The sequence below is a fragment of the Mobula birostris genome, chromosome 3 (genome assembly GCF_030028105.1).
Source record: "Mobula birostris isolate sMobBir1 chromosome 3, sMobBir1.hap1, whole genome shotgun sequence".
NCBI lineage: Eukaryota > Metazoa > Chordata > Chondrichthyes > Myliobatiformes > Myliobatidae > Mobula > Mobula birostris.
This window is the reverse complement of record NC_092372.1, coordinates 64,237,044-64,257,418: the sequence shown is the minus strand read 5'-3', so window position 1 is coordinate 64,257,418 and position 20,375 is coordinate 64,237,044. Positions and strand designations below refer to the sequence as shown.

Below are 20,375 nucleotides of genomic sequence, written 5' to 3'. Positions count from 1 at the left end.
TTAGAAAAGGGCAAATATATAATTGTGCTTATCAAGGATGACAGAGAGCAATCCCTATCAGATGTGTGATGATAAATATCACAGAGAATGCAGTATGGTGAATCAATTTACATCTTTCTCCAACAGCCACAGCAGTTAACATAAAACACAGAATAGAGTTTAGAGAAAGTAATTAAATCATAAATATATTACAATAATGAATCTGCATATGCTTATGATGTTTCTCTGCTAACTTCAAAAGTGTGCTGTCATTTAGACACAAAGAGAAGGCTATGTGCATTATAGCACTGAATTATTTCACAACAATGAAACGATGGAATTAATGAAAATAAAAAAAACAGCAAATTTGCTGTTTACCTACATTTTGCACAGATATTACAAAAAGGAATGCAGGAACAAGAGAATTGTGCTGCAAGAGTGAAGCTTTGCAAATGCAGTAAAAATTGAAATATAAAGCAGGTATGTCTTCCCAGTTACCATTAAACCTATAATTGCAGGTAGGCTGTCTGCTAAGAAATAATCCATTTTTTCAGACAGTAGTGAAAATTTCCTACTGTCTGAAAAAGTGAACATAATGCTGATTCTCTGGGATATCTAATTTCTCCAAGCTGAGCAACAAATACTTAAACTATTTACTCAACTATGAATCAACATCTTATCCTGCTACTTAAAATTACCTTATACCTCTTGTCTAACTTGTCCTAACAGACTTCTACTGATAATTTACATAAATTCACATATATTGATGCATTCACTTTGCCCCATTTACCTAAGAAGTTAGGGAAACTGAAAAATTGTGGAAATACAAATATTTAGCAGGGGAAATGGGAAATAAGAAAAGAGTGAAAGATCTTAATAAGCTCATACTTGGGCCTTCCAACTAACTATATTCAAGACTGGGCAGGTTTAACCCAAATTCATCATTGATAACATACTTAAAAGGGAATACAAGTTATACCAGAAAAACTTAAAGCAGGCTATTTACTTACAAAGTGAATGCTTGAATTAGTGGCAAATGGAATTCAATATGAGGAATCCAATGTGAGGCTATCTACTTAAAAATATGAAGGAGGATAGATCAAATTATCTTAGAAAAAGTGGGAAGTTAGGAGCAGCCCACAATAGAGACACTAGGAGTCCAAACAAATGAATAATTAAAATATTATTGCTGAGTAAAGAAAACAAACTGGTGTATTTCATTTGAAGGAACTGAAATGCATAGGAAGTGGAGTCCCATTTATTAATCAAAGTTTCAGTTAATACTACTTTCACTTCTGGGCACTGGGCTTCATGGCTGTTACATTGACCTCACTGCAGGTTCACCAGAATGATGTCCAAATTGAAAAGGATAATTTCTGAAGAAGGGTCACATAGATTGAGCTGCATAGCATCCAAACATGCATTTAATGCTAAATTCCAAGTGCTACCAAACTCAGTGCAGCTCTTATACATCCTGCTAATTGCCATGAACATGATTCCAACTGATATATCACACATAATTGCCCTGCTTTTGTCAGAATACATGCCTTCATCAGGATAATAATCTAGCAGCTAAAGAGTATATATAATTATTTAGTCGCCTCAAGTTATGACACTATTATAATATCTTACACAGCAAGGAGATAATGAGCAATCTCATTCAGAATTTGTTAATCATGTATTACAGATCTCACGTATAGTACTCACTTCCATATAAAAAAAATTGCTCTATCACGCCTTTTCACTATGCCTGGTCTACCTTGTCCATCTTTTTTACCTATGCTGCACAATCTTTTATTGGTTTGTTCAATCCCCTTCTGCTCTTCAATCTCAGTCTGCATCCCTGGCCAAGTCCCCTTCAGTCTTTAATGATGGCTTCTCCCCCAAACCAGAAATATCAGACCCCTTACAGTACCATCATAGGGATGCCTTGCAAAATGCTACTTTTTAAGTAAACATCCACTTCTTGAAGGTAAGCCTGAAACCTGATTTCTCTATCCACTTCTCAATCATTGCCTTCATCCAATTGCAAGGAAAAAAACATAAAAAAGATAAAAAGGGTGAGGCAAAAAAGCCAACCAATAGAGTAGAAACAAAACAGGAACAGATAGGAAAAGCAATGACTGACGAAATATGCGGCAACCAAGAGAAAGCTGTTTAAATGAGTATCTATGCTATGAATACAATAAATCAATCTTTGTATCACTTATGTCCAATAAGTATTCAAAAAAAAATGACTGAAACAGCACACAGTAATGTTGATTTCTTGATTAAATTCTCTCAGCAAACATGAAAAACTCAGATACACAAGAAATCATGAGAAGGAGCAGGCCACCAGAACCCTCGAACCTGCCCTTCTGTTCAATATGCTAATGGCTAGTCAATGCTGGCCTTGACACCAGAACCCATATTGAGCAATGATCAGGGAATTACATGCCAAGCTGCCCATCTTCTATCAACTCATTAAGTAGATGGAAAATTCTGTTGCACGGAGCTGTGATTTTCTGATTATTGCTCCCTCTAAACAGCTCTGTTTGCTGGGAGCATTTCAATATGAAAATCAGACCAAATTCTTGCCAGAAATAAAGTAAAAAATAATAGCCTTGGGATCAAAAGCCACAGAAACAGATGCATCAGCCCAGAGATGGTTCTGGCAGTTTTTAATTTTATGTCAGATAATCAGCACCACAATATTCTACTTTTCCATTTATAATTTAATTGAGTGCTAAAGTATGAAATGTCCTCACCCATTGTGAGGGGAACCTTCAAAATTCTCTGCTCAAGTGGGATATAGAGGCACTACCAATGGATAGATTAATAGATTTTAGGATATTGAAGGAATCAAAACATACAGGGTCAGCGTGGGAAAGTGGTGTTGAAGTAAATTATGAGCCATGATCTTATTGAATGTGCAGCAGATAAGAAACTTCAACTGGCTTCATCCACTTTCTATTCATATCTTCTTGAGAGTCTTAAGAGTCATCTCTTAAATCCCTAAATTCAAGTATATTGGGCAAGCTGTCCAGTGAGACTCAACAAATGAAGGTGTAACCCAGGGTCTAGTTTCAGAAAAGCATGCATTGCTTAATGAGTGGGAGTTAAAACAGGCCCAGGGAAACATCAACTTCATTATTAAAAAAGAACTATGCTGTTAATTGAAACTTGTTATAATTTTACGGCATAGATCGTGTATTGATATGAAACCATTTTCTGTATTAGTAAGACTATTATAGTTAGTGGCACAGATTACTTTCATTCTATTTGCTCTGGGGAACAAATTCCGTCTGCTTCCAATGAGGTAGTCCAATAAAAGTGGCTAAGTTTGTTTTTTTCAGCATCAAAAATATATAAAAATTCGCAAATGTAAAATCTAGGCATTTTCTTTGATCTAGACTTGAAAGATGTTGTTACTTTGCAGAATACTGCAGGGTATACTCTTCTGAAGGAAACAAATGTCAGCTGTCAATCTCAATATACTGGTGTGTGTCTGCAGACATCCCACCTCTGCCGGAACTTCCGGGAGTCTCCTGCATATTAATAGTGGCTCCCCGATGCCCTCAAATTATATACAATATCACGTGTTACGTACCTCGTAACTGGGTTGCCAAACCAGCAGAAATGGATCACTCAGTTGGAGTCTGGATTACTAGAACTAAGAAAGTTTTATTAAAGAAACAAGCAACACAGTACTCTAATCAAAAGGATAATAAATGCAACAGTCCAGCAATGATAAACACACATGTACACAGAATGAAGATAACAGGATCAATCAAGCTCTATCGTTGTCTAGGGGTAAATGACCAGTTTCAAAGTGACGCAAAGTTCAGTTCAATTTAGTTCAGTTCAGTTCACAGTAATCGCTGCCGTGGGAGATGGACAGTGGGGGGAAGGAGAGAGAGAGAGCAAAACGAATGAATATTCAAACAGCTTCCACACAGACCTTCGACATTCTTCGCAGTCAGCTTTCGGGCGAGCCCTTTGTGATGTCATCTGAGGTCACCGACAGTGACCCCTCCATTTCCAGATACGATCGTTTCTCTGCGGTGAACCTGGCACCCAGGCAAGGGTGGACACACACCAGGTTCCCGCCGATCGTACCTTTCCACCCTGTGCGTCTATGGCTTGATCCCGCAACCAGCCGTCCAAAACTTCCCACCGACTTGTGGGAGACGCACCGCTTCCAGGGTCTCGTTACCTCGGGGTGTCGTGTGTCCTGCCTTAGCAAACCTGTCCCTTTTTATCCCCCTGCTGGGGTATCGCCTGTCCATCACTTCAAACAGCTCAGGGTTCAAAGGGGGAGCCGATCTTGACAGCTCTCCTTCCGTTACTCTCTCCCGTCCCTTCATTAACATCTCCAAATGCTGCTCCATTGTTTTCCTTATCTCTCTTTCTCCTGAAGACAGGTGGCAGACCAACTGCTGATCCCACTGGTGCCAGCCCAGGCCAGCTAACATCTTAATTTATGTGTATTCTCGTCACACACGGAAATCAATTTTTTTGAGAGCGAGCGAGAGAAAAGCAAGAGAGAGCGCGAGAGCGACCACGAGAGACAGCGTGCGCACGAGCGAGAGCGAGAGAGAGCGAGAAAGCGAGCGAGCAAGAAAGCGAGAGCGCGCGAGCGACCACGAGAGAGAGAGAGCACGCCAGCGAGAGCGTGACATGGCACAGTGTTCCAAAAAAATATAAAATGTACGTTACCCCAGACTACACTAAAGTGTACCCCTGCCTAATAGGGGTCAAAAATAATGACAGTGTTGCTTGCTGCACTGTTTGCAACAGTGACCTTTCTATTGCCCATGGTGGGTTAAGACTGTAAAACACATGTTGAGGTAAGTTTAACAGGTGTCATTCATTCATTAGCATAGCTAACGTTATTTAAACTAGCTGGCCAGCTGCTAAGGAGCTACTCTGTTGCAGACATCCCACCTCTCCCGGAAGTCTCCCGCAAATTGATGGTGCTACCTCTCTGAAATGAGTTTTTGCATGGTGGGATGTCTGTGTCTGATGAGAATTTTTTTCTAAAGTGCACAAGGGAAGTTAAAAGTATTGAAATAACTCGGTCAATGAAAATTAAAAAGAATCTGCAGACACTGGAAATCTGAAACAAACACATAAAAGGCTGGAAGCACTTAGTAGGACAGTAACGATATGTAAAAAAGAGACAGGTTAACATTTCATGCACTTCCGTTCCAGTGATGGATCTTCAACCAGGAATTTGTTTCTCTTTGCACAGATGCTGCCTATCCTCCTGACTGTTTCCAGAATTTTCTGCTTTTATTACATTGAGTCTTTTGTTAAAACTAATGACAAAATCTCCTTACAAAAATGGTATAAACAAATCTGACCCAATCTCAACTGATACAAGCCTACAATTTTTAAACATGTAGCTGCCAGAAGCAAGGATCTTCAATTCTTCCCCCCAAAATCCAGAATTAACATTTATTACCAGAAGCTTTTGCATAGACACAAGATGCTAGCTCTGTTTTAAGGCCTACACTCTACATTTTCATAAGGTGTAATGCTGACAGATGGAGAATAATAACCTACACTTAACAAAATTGGCACTAGCACTCTGATTTGAAACATCCTCAAAACAGAAGGAAATCGTTTTGACAGAAATCAGGCTGTCATTTCATAGAAATATCTCATCACTATTTGAAGGCAAAACGAAGTAGTCAAGCAAGCATTTTTAAATTCAGAAATTGGATTCTCGTTTTGCATTCAGTGAACATCCCACTGGACATGGTGAAACACCAGGTGAAAAAGAAAATCTAAAATGGATCTGTGGTGACATGTTGAGGGTTCAAAGTTATTGTAGTTATGATTTAAGAAGTCTCTTAAAAAATCCAATGGTATCAGTCTAAACGTCTAATTTAATTGAGTAAATTAGAATGTTACAGCAAAAGATATAAAGCAGGAGACAGTATTTGGCCCCAGTGCCTGATCATGGCTGTTCATTTACCTCCGTGCCACTTTCCTGCACAAATCTATATATCCCTAGATCCTCTAAATATCAAAAAAAGAACACATTGATTTATATCAAGGAATATATAAATAACTTCGTAATATCTGCGATCATACTGATTTCCTCAGCATTCAGATGCCTATTGACTCCCAATTCAATGCACGAAACACGAGTGTATTCTTTTAACTTTGGGCAAATTGCGCATTACAACAGCATGGTGATGCATCCTTCAGGAGGGTGAACCCACAGAAAGCATCTGGCTCAGATGGGGTACCTGGCCGAGTAGTAAAGACCTGTGCCGATCAAATGGCTGAAGTGTTCACCGAGATCTTTAAACTGTCGCTTCGGCAATCTGAGGTACCTACCTGCGTCAAGGGGCTTCAATTAAACTGGTGTCTAAGAAGAATGTGGTAGCCCGCCTACATGACTATTGTCCAGTAGCACTTACATCCACAGTGATGAAGTATATTGACAGGTTTATGATAAAACATATCAATTCCTGTCTGAGAAGCAACTTGGATCCACTCCAATTTGCTTACTGGCACAAGAAGTCCACAGCAGATTTCATTTCATTGGCTCTTCACACAACTTGAAATATCTGGTCAGCAAAGATGCATATATCATGATGCTTTATCAACTAAAGTTCGGCATTTATTACTATCATCTCCTCAAAAGTAATCAATAAGTTTTAAGATAATACACACAGAATGCTGCAGGAACTCAGCAGGCCAGGCAGCATCTATGGAAAAGAGTAATCAGTCGACATTTCAGGCCAAGATCCTCCATCAGGACTGGAAAAAAGAGATGAGAAGTCAGGATAAGAAGCTAGGGGGAGGGGAGGAAGAAGTACAAGGTAGTAGATGATAGGTAAAACTGGGAGTGGGGGAGGTGTGAAGTAAAGAGCTGGGAAGTCGATTGCTGAAAGAGATAAAGGGCTGGGAAAGGGAGAATCTGATAGGAGAGGACAGAAGGCCATGAGAGAAAGGGAGTGGGGAGGAGCACCAGAGGGAGCTGATGGGCAAGTAAGGAGATAAGGTAAGAGAGGGGAATGGGAATAAGGAATGGTGGAGGAGGGAGAAAGGGCATTATTGGAGTTTGAGATACCGATGTTCATGTCATCAGGTCGGAGACTACCCAGATGAAGTATAAGCTGTTGCTCCCCCAACCTGAGTGTGGCTTCTTCATGACAGTAGAGGCGGCCAGGGACTGACATGTTGAAATGGAAGTAAAATTGAAATGGGTGGCTACTAGAAGATCCTGCTTTTTTGGCAGTTGGAGCTTAGGTGCTTGGCGAACCAGTCGCCAGTCTATGTTGGGTCTCACCAATATACATGAGGCCACACCAGATACAGTAGCTGAACCCAAATGAAGTGTTGTCTCACCTGGAAGGACTGTTTGGGGCCCTGAACAGTAGTGAGGGAGGAGGTGTAGGGCAGATGGGATACTTGTTCTGCTTGCAAGGGTAAGTACCAGGAGGGAGATCAGTGGGGAGGGGCAAATGGACAAGGGAGTCGCATAGGGAGCGATCCCTGCGGAAAGCAGAAAGTTGGGGCGGGGGAAGGAAAAATGCGGTTGGTGGTGGGATCCCGCTGGAGATGGCAGAAGTTAAGGAGAATTGTGTTCAGGAAGCGGAGGATGGCGTGGTGTAGATGAGGCCAAGACGAACCCTATCTGTGGTGGAGTGTCAGGTAGATGGAGTGAGGGCAGACGTGTGTGTAATGGAAGTTATGTAGGTGAGGGCAGCATTGATGGTGGAGAAAGGAAAGCCCGTTATTTTGAAGAAGGGGGACATCCCATTTGTTTTGGAAGGAAAGACTGCATCCTGAGAACAGATATGACAGAGGAGGAGGAATTGAGAGAAGCGGATGACGTGATTAAAAATGGTAGTGGGTCTGGGTGAAAACACGATCAAAGAGTTGGAGGGCAGCAAAGATCACAGAGAGGGAGCCATTCAATTACTCTTTTCCATAGATGCTACCTGTCCTGCTGAGTTCCTCCAACATTTTGTGTGCATTACTTTGATTTCCAGCATCTGCAGATTTTCTCTTGTTTGCAGTAAGTTTCAATACCTTGGCCTCAATAGTTCCTTGTGCAATTTGGATCCTCGATTTCCTCACTTGCAGACCTGTCAGTTTGGATTGGCAACAACATTTTCTCCACAATCTCCATTAGCACAGGTGCACGACAAGACTATGTGCTTAGCCCCCTGCTCTACTTGCTTTACACTTATGACTGAGTGGCTAAGCACAGCTCCAATGCCATATTTAAGTTTGCTGACAAAACTACTGTTGTAAGCCGAATCAAAGATGGTGATGAACCAGCGTGTAGGAAAGAGATTGAAAATCTGGCTGAGTGGTTACCTCTTACTCAATGTCAGCAAGATCAAGGAATGATTATTGACTTCTAGAGGAGGAAACCAGAGGTCCACAAGCCAGTCCTTTTCAGAGGTTCAGAGGTGGAGGGGATCAGTAACTTTAAATTCCTTGGTGTTATCATTTCACAGGATCTGTCCTGGGCCCTGCACATAAGTGCCATTACAAAGAAAGCACAACAGTGCCTCTACTTCCTTAGGAGTTTGCCAAGATCTGGCATGACATTTAAACCTTTGACAAACTACTATTGATGTGTGGTGGAGAGTATTTTGACTGGCTGCTTCACAGCCTGTTATGGAAACACCAATGTCCTTGAAAAGAAAATCCTACAAAAAGTAGTGGATACAACACAGTCCATCATGAGTCAAGCCCCCACCCCAGTGGGCACATCTACACAGAGTATTGTCATAGGAAAGCAGCATCCATCAACAGGGACCCCCACCACCCAGGCCATGCTCTGTTCTCACTGCTGCCATCAGGAGGAAGGTACAGGAGCCTCAGGAATCACACCACCAGGTTCAGGAACAGTTATTACCCCTCAATCACCAGGTTCCTAAAACAGAGAGGATAACTTCACTCAACATCACTTGCCCCATCACCGACTGTTCCCATACGCCATAGATTCACTTTCAAAAACTCTTCATCTCATGCTTTCAATATTTATTGCTTATTATTATTTACATTTTCTCAGCTCAGGCAAGTAAAACCTGAGGTACGGACATAGACAAGCACGCTCATTTATCAATTGCTAGGAACTTTTGGACTATTCTAGTGGTGTTTAGTATTGTGGCTTTCTGAAGATTTACACAGATATTGCTGTGTAGCCCTAATTGTTTAATGCTATTATGTAGTGCCTTTAGGATGATACCAGTTGTAGATATTGTTATTGGGACAATGTATTATTATATCTGGACAGTTATCATGGATTGTCCTGTCTGTAATAACTGATCGGTCATAATATTTGTGGTATTCTGATTTGAAAACTGGATCAGGCTTGTATTTATAGTAAGATGCAATTTCATTTATAAGTTTGTATTTTAAAGCAAGATTTTGCTGAATGACGTTTGCCACTTGATTGCGCTTGTGTAAGTAATCAGGTTGTGCTTAGCTTCTGCAGTACAGGATCCTGTAATGTGTTGGAATAGGTCTCCAACTCTGAGCCACGTGTTTCACGCTTCCTCGTCAAACATCTATTCTGCTTAGCTCATGGGGATATCTTCCATGGAGGATCATGCTCCTCCATTGGTTAACATTTTCTTCAACAGTGATAATTACTATTATTATGGAATTTCTATTCTTATTCTCAGTTCAGGCCGGTAAAACCTGAGGTATGGGCATGGCCAAGCACTCTCATTTCTCAATTGCTAGGAACTTTTGGACTACTCTAATAGTATTTAGTATTAGATTAGATTAGATTATGAGGACACTCAGTTCTCATTTATTGTCATTTAGAAATGAATGCATTAAAAAATGATACAATGTTCCTCCAGAATGGCATCACAAGAAAACATTGGAAAAATAAAGACTAAAACTTACAAAACCACATAATTATAACATATAGTTACAACAGTGCAAATCAATACCATAATTTGATAAAGAGCAGACCATGGGCAAAAAAGTCTCAAAGTCCCGATAGCCTCATCATTTCATGCAGGCGGCAGAAGGGAGAAACTCTCCCTGCCATGAACCTCCAAGCGCCGCAAACTTGCTGATGCAGCACCATTGGAAGCACCCGACCGCAGCGGACTCTGAATCCATCTAAAAATCTCGAGCCTCTAACACAGCCTCTCTGAGCACCATCCTCTGCCAAGCGTTTCGACCCCACCCCGGCCGCTGAACAACAAGCAAAACCGAGGACTTGGGGCCTTCCCCTCTGGAGATTCTGGACCACACAGTAACAGCAGCAGCGAAGCAGGCATTTCAGAAGTTTCACCAGATGCTCTTCCGTGCTCTCACGTATGTCTCCATCAAATCAGGATTGCGCACAGCACCTTACTTGACAAACAACAGACATCACCACCAGAGTGGCCGCTGCGAGCTGCATCGCGCCGCCATCTTCTCCCCCTCTTTTGTGGCCTTCTGGAGATTAAATAAATATTGCTGCCTAGGCCAAATTTTTAATGCTATTGTGTAGTAAGTTAGGGATGATACTAGTTGTAAATATTGCCACTGGGGCAATGTATACCCTGTACGTGAACCGTAGTCTTTCAATTTCCTCTTTTAATTCAACATATTTCTGGTTTTATACTTATTGATTTGTGTATGTTTGGAATGGCTGTATCTATTAAGTAAGTTGTTTTTATTTGTTTATCTTGTACTATTATATCTGAATGGTTATTATGGATTATTCTATCTGTATTAACGGATCGGTCATAATATAATTGGGAAGACTCTGACTCCAAAACTGGATCAGGCTTGTAGTTATAGTAAGGTTTGGTGTCTTTTATGAGTTTGTATTTTAAAGCAAGATTTCGGTGAATGATGCTTGCCACTTGATTGTATCTGCGTAAGTAATCAGATCAAGTTAAACTACTGCAGGATCCTGTAATGTGTTGGATTGTTTCTGGTTTCTCTTGGCATTTTTTTTACATTTATCATCTTGAATTTGTTGGTCTTTTATTATGTATATTTGATATTTTTTTGTGTTAACCACCTGGTCCTGTATTGCCACAAGGAACCCTTCTGTTTCTGGGAAGAAGTCTCCAACTCTGAGCTAGGCGTTCGACATCCAGTCTGTTCAGATCATGGGGATGTCTTCCATGGAGGGTCATGCTCTTCCATTGCTTAACCTTTTCTCCAATAATGATAATTGCTTCATTTTTTCTGGGTTATACTTTTACTTAAGTTTAGTGCTGTGTACTTCTTATCAGAACTGCATATACTCACATAGAGTACTCATCCTGTTTTCAGTGACGAAAATATATCCTTAGAAGTTTTAACTGACTGTTGTCCAAATTTCTTATGTCTGTCATTCCTCTTCCACCTTCTGTCTGAGGTAGTGTTAATCTAAGTGGACAGAGTGTAAGCTATAATTTGTCATTTCAGTTCTTATTTTTCTTTGCAAATTTTCAAGTTCGGTTTTAGAGCAGGATATTATCCAAAGGAATATATTAATATGGGCATAGAGAAAGTATTTATTGATGTTGTTATATTTATACTATTGAGCTCTGTTTGGCAGATTTTAAGCCTTGAAGCAAATTATGTTGAAATGTTTCCGTTTAACACACTGGGATCTAATTCTTTTGCTTGTTGATATCCCAGATACTTAAATGTTTCATATTCATCCATTGTATTGTATTCTGCTGCTTTGTTTTATACTTCACTAGTTCTGTTGCACTTTTCTTTCTGTTTAATGTTTTATGCTTATCTAGTCCAAAGTTCATGTTTATATCTTTAGAAAATAGCTCTACTATTTCAACTAATTGCTTCAGCTTTACTGATGAAGAAGTGTATAATTTCAAACCGTCCATGTATAGAACGTGTGCCAAAGTATAATTTGTTTGGTTGTTTCTGATTTGATACCCTATCTTTGGCCAATTCAGTAAATTAGAGAGCAAGTTTAAAGTTAGACAGAATCATACTGGGCTTAGAGTCACCCTGTAAATTGCCTCAGTTTATTTTGATAACTGAGGTTGTTCTTTTTTGGCTGTCAACAGATAGGGTGATTATAGTATGCCAGATGACATAGTATGTCAGATGTAGTAGGGATTTCACAAGTATTAGGTGTAGTTTCTATTAACCATGAGTGAGGGACAGAATCAAATACTTTTTGGTAGTCAAAAAACAAAAAAGATTTCTGCCTTTCCGCCGGGCTTGATTTAGAATTATGGAATCTATCATCAGTTTTTCCTTACATCCTTTTATACCTTTACGACATCCTTTCTGCTCTTTTGTTAGTATATTATGGTTATCTAAGTGAGCAGTGATTAGTTGCGAGATGCATGATGTTGCAATTTTATATATAGTCCGTAAACAATTAAACAGGACGATATTTTGATGGGTCTTTTGTGATTTCTCCTTTAGGTAACAGATATGTTTTACCTTCTGTCAAAAACGTGGGCACTTTTTCGGGATTTTTAAGAAAATTGTTTACATGTATCAATAGGTACCGATGAAGGCAAGTAAAATTTTATACCAATAATTATGAATATTATCACTGCCAGCATGTTTCCAGTTGTGGGTATTTTTTATAACCTCTTTTAGCATATCCATTGTAACTTCAGATATTTGTATTTCTTTAATTGTGTGGCTGCATTACTTTTCCTTCTGAATCCAGCTTGCTTCTTGATTGTGCATCACCCTGTTTGAACAGATATTAGACAAGAACTTCAATATCTCTACGCTTCCTAGTAATTCTGTGCTGAGGCTGGTGACATTTTGGAGTGTTGAATTTAGTTTCAATGTCCTGTATAAACCATTTTCATTGTTCCTGAAATGATTCGTCTGTTTTCTTCATGTGGTGCATCTCATGTATCTATTTAGTGCGGCTTTGTATGCACCAAGCTTTTATTATTATTATTATTATTATTATTATTTCTTTATCATTTCTTTTTGTATTTGTGCAGCTTGTTGTCTTTTAAACCCTGGCTGTCCACCTTGTCAGTGCGGTCTATCATTGAATTTACTGTAGTTATTGAATTTATTGAGTATGCTCACAAGAAAATGAATCTCAGGGTTGTATGTAGTGACATTTATGTACTTTGATAATAAATTGACATTTGAACTTTGATTTGCTCAGACAGCAAGCATGATATCAACACCTATAAAATGCTGATCTGATGTCTTTATTCCCAGATCAGGTTTTAACCATCACACTGACCCCATGTACTCATCATATAGATGAGAAACCTGTGCATTTAGTTGCAAGATAAGAAGCCAATATGACTTGTAGGCAATTGACTGGGAGCTAAACTGACTGGTGAGAGGCACAGAAAGGCAGTGTCCTGGAATTATAGCCTGAATTACTCTATACACTGCCAGCATGCTGGTGTCTGTTTTACTGGGCCTGCTACATGCTAGGGAGAAAATGAGAGGCGCCACACAGCAGAGCAACCTATATCAAGACATCACAGTAAAGGACAGAGCAGGAATTAGTCCTCTCCTCCCTCCTCATCCATACCAACTCTCATGTCTATCTATGCTAATTCCATTTGTATCCCTCTACACCAAGGATTCCCTATATGGAGTCCATGGACCCCTTGGTTAATGGTAGGGGTCCATGGCATAAAAACATTGGGAACCCCTGATCTATACCTTTCCCATCTAGTATCTATCCATGTGGCTCTTAAGCTGCATCTGTCTCCTCTAGCAGTTCTTTCTAGATATCCATCACCCTCTTTGTAAAGAGCTCACATAGCTCTTCGATCTTTAAATTTCTTCCCTCTCACATTAGACCTGTGCCCTCTAGTTCTCGACTTCCTTTAGGACAGCACAGGTGCATGAATGAGAAAGGAGGTGAAAAGAGACTCCCATTCTTTTCAATAATGCTCAACCAGCAGGCCTGAAATTCCGACCCACATTTTACCGTGCTTCTAACAAAGCACTGAATTATTTTGAAATGTTTAGAAATTCACTAACATTTGATACAATCAATTTATTACTAAATCATGCCACTATTTAATTAGTTGTGTGTCACATTTGTTGATTAATTCAAATTTTTTGTAACTGTAAGTGAAATTTTATAATGCATTAAGCACATTTCAGTTGCATGCAATATTTTGGTTCCAATAACACCTCACTAAAGCTAAATTGCATTATTATTGAGTGATGCTAGAATTAATTAGAATTGAGGGCAGATAGAAATGCAGAGCTAGAAGGCAAACAATAAATTTTCTTTCTTTTATCTATAAACGATAACATTTTTTCCCTATCACTGTTCCCATTGCTCTTGGTCAGTGTTTGAACAGATCCATTTGACATCAATTATTTGACTAATGATGTTGAATTAGTTTCTTGGTTACGAGATACACAGACAGTGTTTGTCCATTGGTACTCTCCACATATCAAACTTCTGTTTCTTCACTGTCATGAATGAAATGTTACCCCACAGGATAACACTTGGAAAATCATAACTTGTCAAAGAGCAGTCAGTATTGATTCAGGAAAAAAAATGTCATATTCAATTATTTGCTGGAAGTTGCTTCAAAATAAGGCTGAAATACTAAACAAAGGAAATAATATTGATACTATATAATTGTAAAATATACCTGGAACTGTGGTAGCTATTTTAGCTAATCATCATCCAGGTCACAGCTGGTTGCACACAAAAATTCCTCAGCCTTCATTCTTACAAAATGAGCAGCTTCAAAGAGAATTGAGCTGGGAACTGAGAGTTCAGCAGCCCAGTCTGCATCAGATGCATATGTTGCACTTGATGAGATATAAATGAGAAATTAATTTCATCCACAATGGGACAAACCACAACATGGCTGCAGTAGCAGAGCCACATTGTGATTTCTATAGACCTATCTGGCAGCAATCAGCGCAGGGCAATTAATGTACAAACTGCTGAAGGTATGGTGAGCCAGAACCAACAACTCAGAACCTTTATGAATTCAGATTCCATTAAAGTATGAATGATCATAAGAATTATTGGCTGGAGCCCAGAAGCCAAAAAGGAACAAACGCCATGAAAGAAAGAGTGCACATCACATGAGTAAGCCTGGAGAATCTATGCTTTACCACCTGAAAGCATAGAATTTTAGGACAGTCATCTGATAAAGAAGTAGGTGGAATAAGAAAAAAGGATTAGGCCTTTAATCTGCTCTTCCATTTAATGAAATCATAGATGATCTTTCACCCCAGCACCATTCTCCTGTATTATCCTCATATCCCATGATTCCATTGATATCCTGATATTTATGAAACTCTGCCTCCAACAGATCAGCAACTGACCCTCCACAGCTCTCCAAGTTGGGAATTCTGAAGATTCTGAATCATAATCAGGTGTATTATTATTGACATTTGCCATGAAATTTGTTGTTTTGCAGCAGCAGTATAGTGCAAGACATCAACATTACTATAAGTTACAAAAATCTAACCTGGACCTACAACACCTTCAAATTAGCACAGCAGTGTCTATACTTTTTGAGGAGATAGAGGCTTGCAAGGCTCCACGCCCCCATTCTAACAACTGAGAGTGACCTGTCTGGAACGGAAGCTGCAAGGCATTGGATTGCAAGACCCTACAGAGGATAGTAAAAACCGCTGAGAGGATCACTGGGGTCTTCCTCTCCTCCCCCTCCTGCCCCCATTGTTATATTTAAGGGGAGTTTTGTATATAATGGGCCCCAGCATTTGATGAGGATCCATACCACCCACCCCACAATATTTTTGACCCACTACCATCAGGAAAGAGGTATAGGGGCTTCAGGACTTGGACTACTAGACTGATTTCTTCCCTCAGGCTGTGAGACGAATGAATACTCTGCCACCACCAAGACCTCGTCACTAGGACAGCGAACTGCTTACAGTTTCCTGGTTACCCATGCTGCATTTTGAATTGTAATTTATTTGTGGTAATATTTTGTTTAATATGCTGTGTGTGATATATGTTTTGTGAGTGCACCATAGTCCAGAGGAATGTTGTTTCATTTAATTGTATACATGTACAATCAGATAACAATAAATTTGAACTGAACTTGAAAAATAAGTGCAAAGATGAATAACGAGGTAGTCATTTTCATGGGTTCATGAACCATTGAGAAATATGATGGCAGAGGGGAAGGAGCTGTTCCTAAAACATTGAGTAAGTGTCTTCAAGCTGTCAATCCTAACCTTTGGTTCTGAAATGCTCCCAATCCTCAAACCTCCTGCTATTTTAGAAGCTTCTTCCTTGATTTCCAAACTATTTATTTACTTCTATCAGCCATGGGTGGATTACGAACGGTATGTTGTTAAATTTACATGCTTTTGGCAAGTCCTGTCAATAGACCTCACATTTCGTCAGTCCTAACACCTTCCAACCATAATAGTTAATGCTTCTGTGACATAGCTCTATCAGGCAGCACATAAAAGGACATGGACAATAATGCATCAAGGAGAATGATGAAAGGTTTAACTTTGCAGTTTAAGCAAAAGATAGCTAGGAGACAATGTGCCTACTAATTCAAGGGTGAGATAAAATGATATAGAAGTAGGCTGCTGGCAAACATATAATCTCTGTCATATTAAATGAAACCCGACAGCTGGAAATGTGATACTTGGAGGCTGGGAGCTCAAGCCAGAGTTTCAGGACCCAGCATTTAATGGTGGAAGGGGGGAAAGAGATGAACTGGATGAGATCAGGACCAAGGAAAAGAAAGAATTACTACGTGGGCAGCAACTGAAAGAATGCTCTCATAGATATAGCTGCATTGGAAGATCAGAAGGTAGGTTATGTTGGGAAAATCGGGAGACCATTAGATGATAAGACCATAAGATACAGGAACAGTATTAGGCCATTTGGCCTATTGAGTCTGCTCCTCCATTTCATCATTGCTGATCCATTTCCCTCCCAGCTCCTGCCTTCTCCCCATAACCTTTCACACCCTAATAAAGAACTTATCAAACTCTGCCTGAAATGCACCCAGTTACCTAGCCACCTGTGGCTATGAATTCCTCAGCCATTTTGGCAATGAGTTCCTCAGCCATCTTGGCAATGAATTCCTCAGACTCACCACCTTCTAGCTAAAGAAATTCCTCCGCATCTCACTTCTAAATGGGCGTCCCTCTATTTCAAGGTTGTACCCTCTGATCCTACACTCTGCCACCAAAGAGAACATCCTCTTCACAAGCACTCTATCTAGGCCTTACAGCATTTGATAGGTTTCAATGAGAACTCCCTCATTCTTGTAAATTCCAGTGAGTACAGGCCCAGAGGCTTCAATCACTGCTCAAATGATAACCCTTTCATTCCTGGAATCATTCTCATGAATTCTTAAATGAGGGGCCCAAAACTGCTCATAATGCTCCAAATGAGGCCACACCAGTGCCTTAAAAGCACGGATGTGAAGTTGTGGCTGTATAGGTTTAAGGTTTGAAATGGAATTTTATTATCGAAGTAGATCAACGTCACCAAATGTAACCCTGAGATTCATTTTCTTGCAGGCATACTCAATAAATCTATAGAATAATATCCCTAACAGAATCAGTGAAGGACGGCCCAACTAGGGCGTTCAACCAGTGCAGAAGGCAAACTATGCGAATACAAAAAGAGTGAATGAGCAAGTAAGTAAATGAATAAATAAATACATAAACAAATAAACAAGCAAGCAATAAATATCAAGAACACGGGATGAAGAGTCCAAAAAAGTGAGTCCATAGGTTGTAGAACATTTCAATGATGGGGCAAGCAAAGTAAAGTGAATTATCCCCTCTGTTTCAAAAGCCTAATGGTTGAGGGGCAGTAACTGTTCCTGAACCTGGTGGTGTGAGTCCTGAGGTACTTTCTTCTTGATAGCAATAGTGAGAAAAGAACATGTCCTGGGTGGGTGGGTCCCTAATGATGGATGTTGCTTTCCTGCAACAGCATTTCATGGAGATGTGCTCAGTGGTTGGGAGGGCCTTACCCGTGATGAACTAGGCTGTATCCACGACTTTTTGGAGGACTTTCCGTTCAAGGGCATTGGTGTTTCCATACCAGGCTGTGAATCAACCAATCAACACACTGTCCACTTCACATCTATAGAAGTTTGTCAAAGTTTTAGATGTCATGTCGAATCTCAGTGAACTGCTAACTAGAGACGCTCCATGATTTCTTCATAATTGTACTTTCGTGCTGGGCCTAGGACAGGTCCCCCAAAATACTAACACATAAGAATTTAAAGCTGCTAACCCTCTTAACCTCTGATTCCCTGATTCTCTGATGAGGACTGGCTCATGGACCTTCGGTTTCCTTCGTCCTGAAGCCTACAATCAGCTCCTTGGTCTTGCTGACATTGAGTAAGAGGTTGTTGTTCTCTTACTACTGAGTCAAATTTTATACTCTAGTCCTCTTGAAATGAATGCTAACATTGCATTCACCTTCCTCACCACCAATTCTACCTACAAATTAACCTTTAGGGAATCCTGCACGAGGACTTTTGAATTTTCTCCCCATTTAGAAAATTGTCTATGCTTTTACTCCTTCTACCAAAGTGTAAAGCCATACACTTCCCAACACTGTATTCCAACTGCCACCTCTTTACCCATTCTCTGAATCTGTCAAGACCTTCTGCAACCTCTGTTTCCTCAACACTACCTGCCCCTCCACCAATCTTTGTATCATCTGCAAACCTGGCCACAAAGCCATCAATTTCATCATCCAAATCATTGACATACAATGTAAAAAGAAATGGTTATAACACTATTAGTCACTGGCAGCTAATATAAAAGTTATCCCTTTATATTCATGCTTTGCCCCCTGCCAATTAGACAGTCTATCCATACCAGTATCTTTCATGTAATACCCTAGGCTGTTACCTTATTTAACAGCCTCATGTGCGGCACCTTGTCAAAGGCCTTCTCAAAATCCAAGCACACAACATCAGCCGATCCTTCCTTGTCTATCCTGCTTGTTATTTCTTCAAAGAATTCCAACAGATTTGTCAGATGAAATTTTCCCTTAAGGAAGCCATGCTGACTTTGGTCTATTTTGTCATGTGCCTGCAAGTACCCCAAAACCATTTCCGTAACAATCGCCTCCAACATTTTTCTAACCACTGAGGTTAGGCTAATTGGCCTATAATTTCCTTTCTTCTTCCTCCCTCTCCTTTTGAGAGTGAAGTGCATTTGCAATAGTCCAGACCTCCAGAACCATGCCAGAATCTACAGATTCTCGAAAGATCATTACTAATACCTCCACAATTTCTTCAGTGACCTCTTTTGGAATCCTAGGGTGTTGACCATCAGGTCCAGGTGATGTATCTACCTTCAGACCTTTTCAGTTTCCCCAAGCACCATCTCCCTAATAATAGTAATGCACTCACTTCTGCCCCTGACACTCTTGAACTTTCAGCATGCTATTAGTGTCTTCTACAGTGAAGACTGATGCAAAATACTCATTCAATTCATCTGCCAGTTCCTTATTTCCTTGTCCCCATTACCCAGCAGTTCAATATTTGCTCTCGCTTCTCTTTTACCCTTTATATTTCTGAAAAAACTTTTGGTATAATTTTTGATATTATTGGATAGCTTACCTTCTTAGTTTATCTTTCTCCCCTTATGGTATTTCTAGTTGCGTCTGGTGGTTTTTAAAAAGTCCCCAATCCTCTAACTTTCCACTAACGTCTGCTATATTATATGCCCTCCCTTTTGCTTTTATGTTGGGTTAACTCCCCTTGTCAGCCACTGTTGCATCACCCTGTCTTTCAAATACTTCCTCTTCTTTGAATGCATCCATCATGCACCTTCCAAATTGCCCCCAGAAACTCTAGCCATTTCTGCTCTGCGGTCATCCCTGATAGTGTCCCTATCAACTTCTCCACCATGCCTCTGTAATTCCCTTTACTCCAACACATCTAATTTTAGCTTCTCTGTCTCAAATTGCAGGGTGAATGCAACCATATTATGATCACTGTTTCCTTGGAGTTCCTTTACATTAAGCTCCATAATCATGTCCACTTTATTACACAACACCCAATCCAGAATTGTTGATCCCCTAGTGGGCTCAACCACAAGCTTCTCCAAAAAGCCATCTTGCAGGCACTCCATAAATACTGTCTCTTGGGATCCAGCATCGTCTTGATTTTCCCAATCTATCTGCATATAGAAACATTCCCTTTTCGACATGCTTTTTCAATCGCACTCTGTAATTTGTAGCCCACATCCTAGCTACTGTTTGAAGACCTACAAATAATTCCCATCAGGGTCTTCTACCCTTGCAATTTCTTAACACTACCCACAAGGATTCTACATCTTCCAATCCTATGTCACCTCTTTCTAAGGGTTTAATTTCATTTTTACCAGCACAGCCATTCCTCATCCTTTGCCCACCTGTCTGTTCGTTCGATAAAAATTGGATATTAAGCTCCCAACTACAATGGTCTTTCAGCCATGACTCTGTGGTACCCACAAAGTCATACCTGCCAATCTCTAACTGT

At 40.0% G+C, this 20,375-nt stretch overlaps 1 protein-coding gene across 1 annotated transcript in view; it reads right to left on the bottom strand.

Moving 5' to 3' along the window:
* LOC140194609 (gamma-aminobutyric acid receptor subunit alpha-2-like) overlaps positions 1-20,375 on the bottom strand; it is a 209,132-nt gene that overhangs the window by 65,626 nt on the left and 123,131 nt on the right. The gene's annotated exons all lie outside the window — the stretch shown is intronic.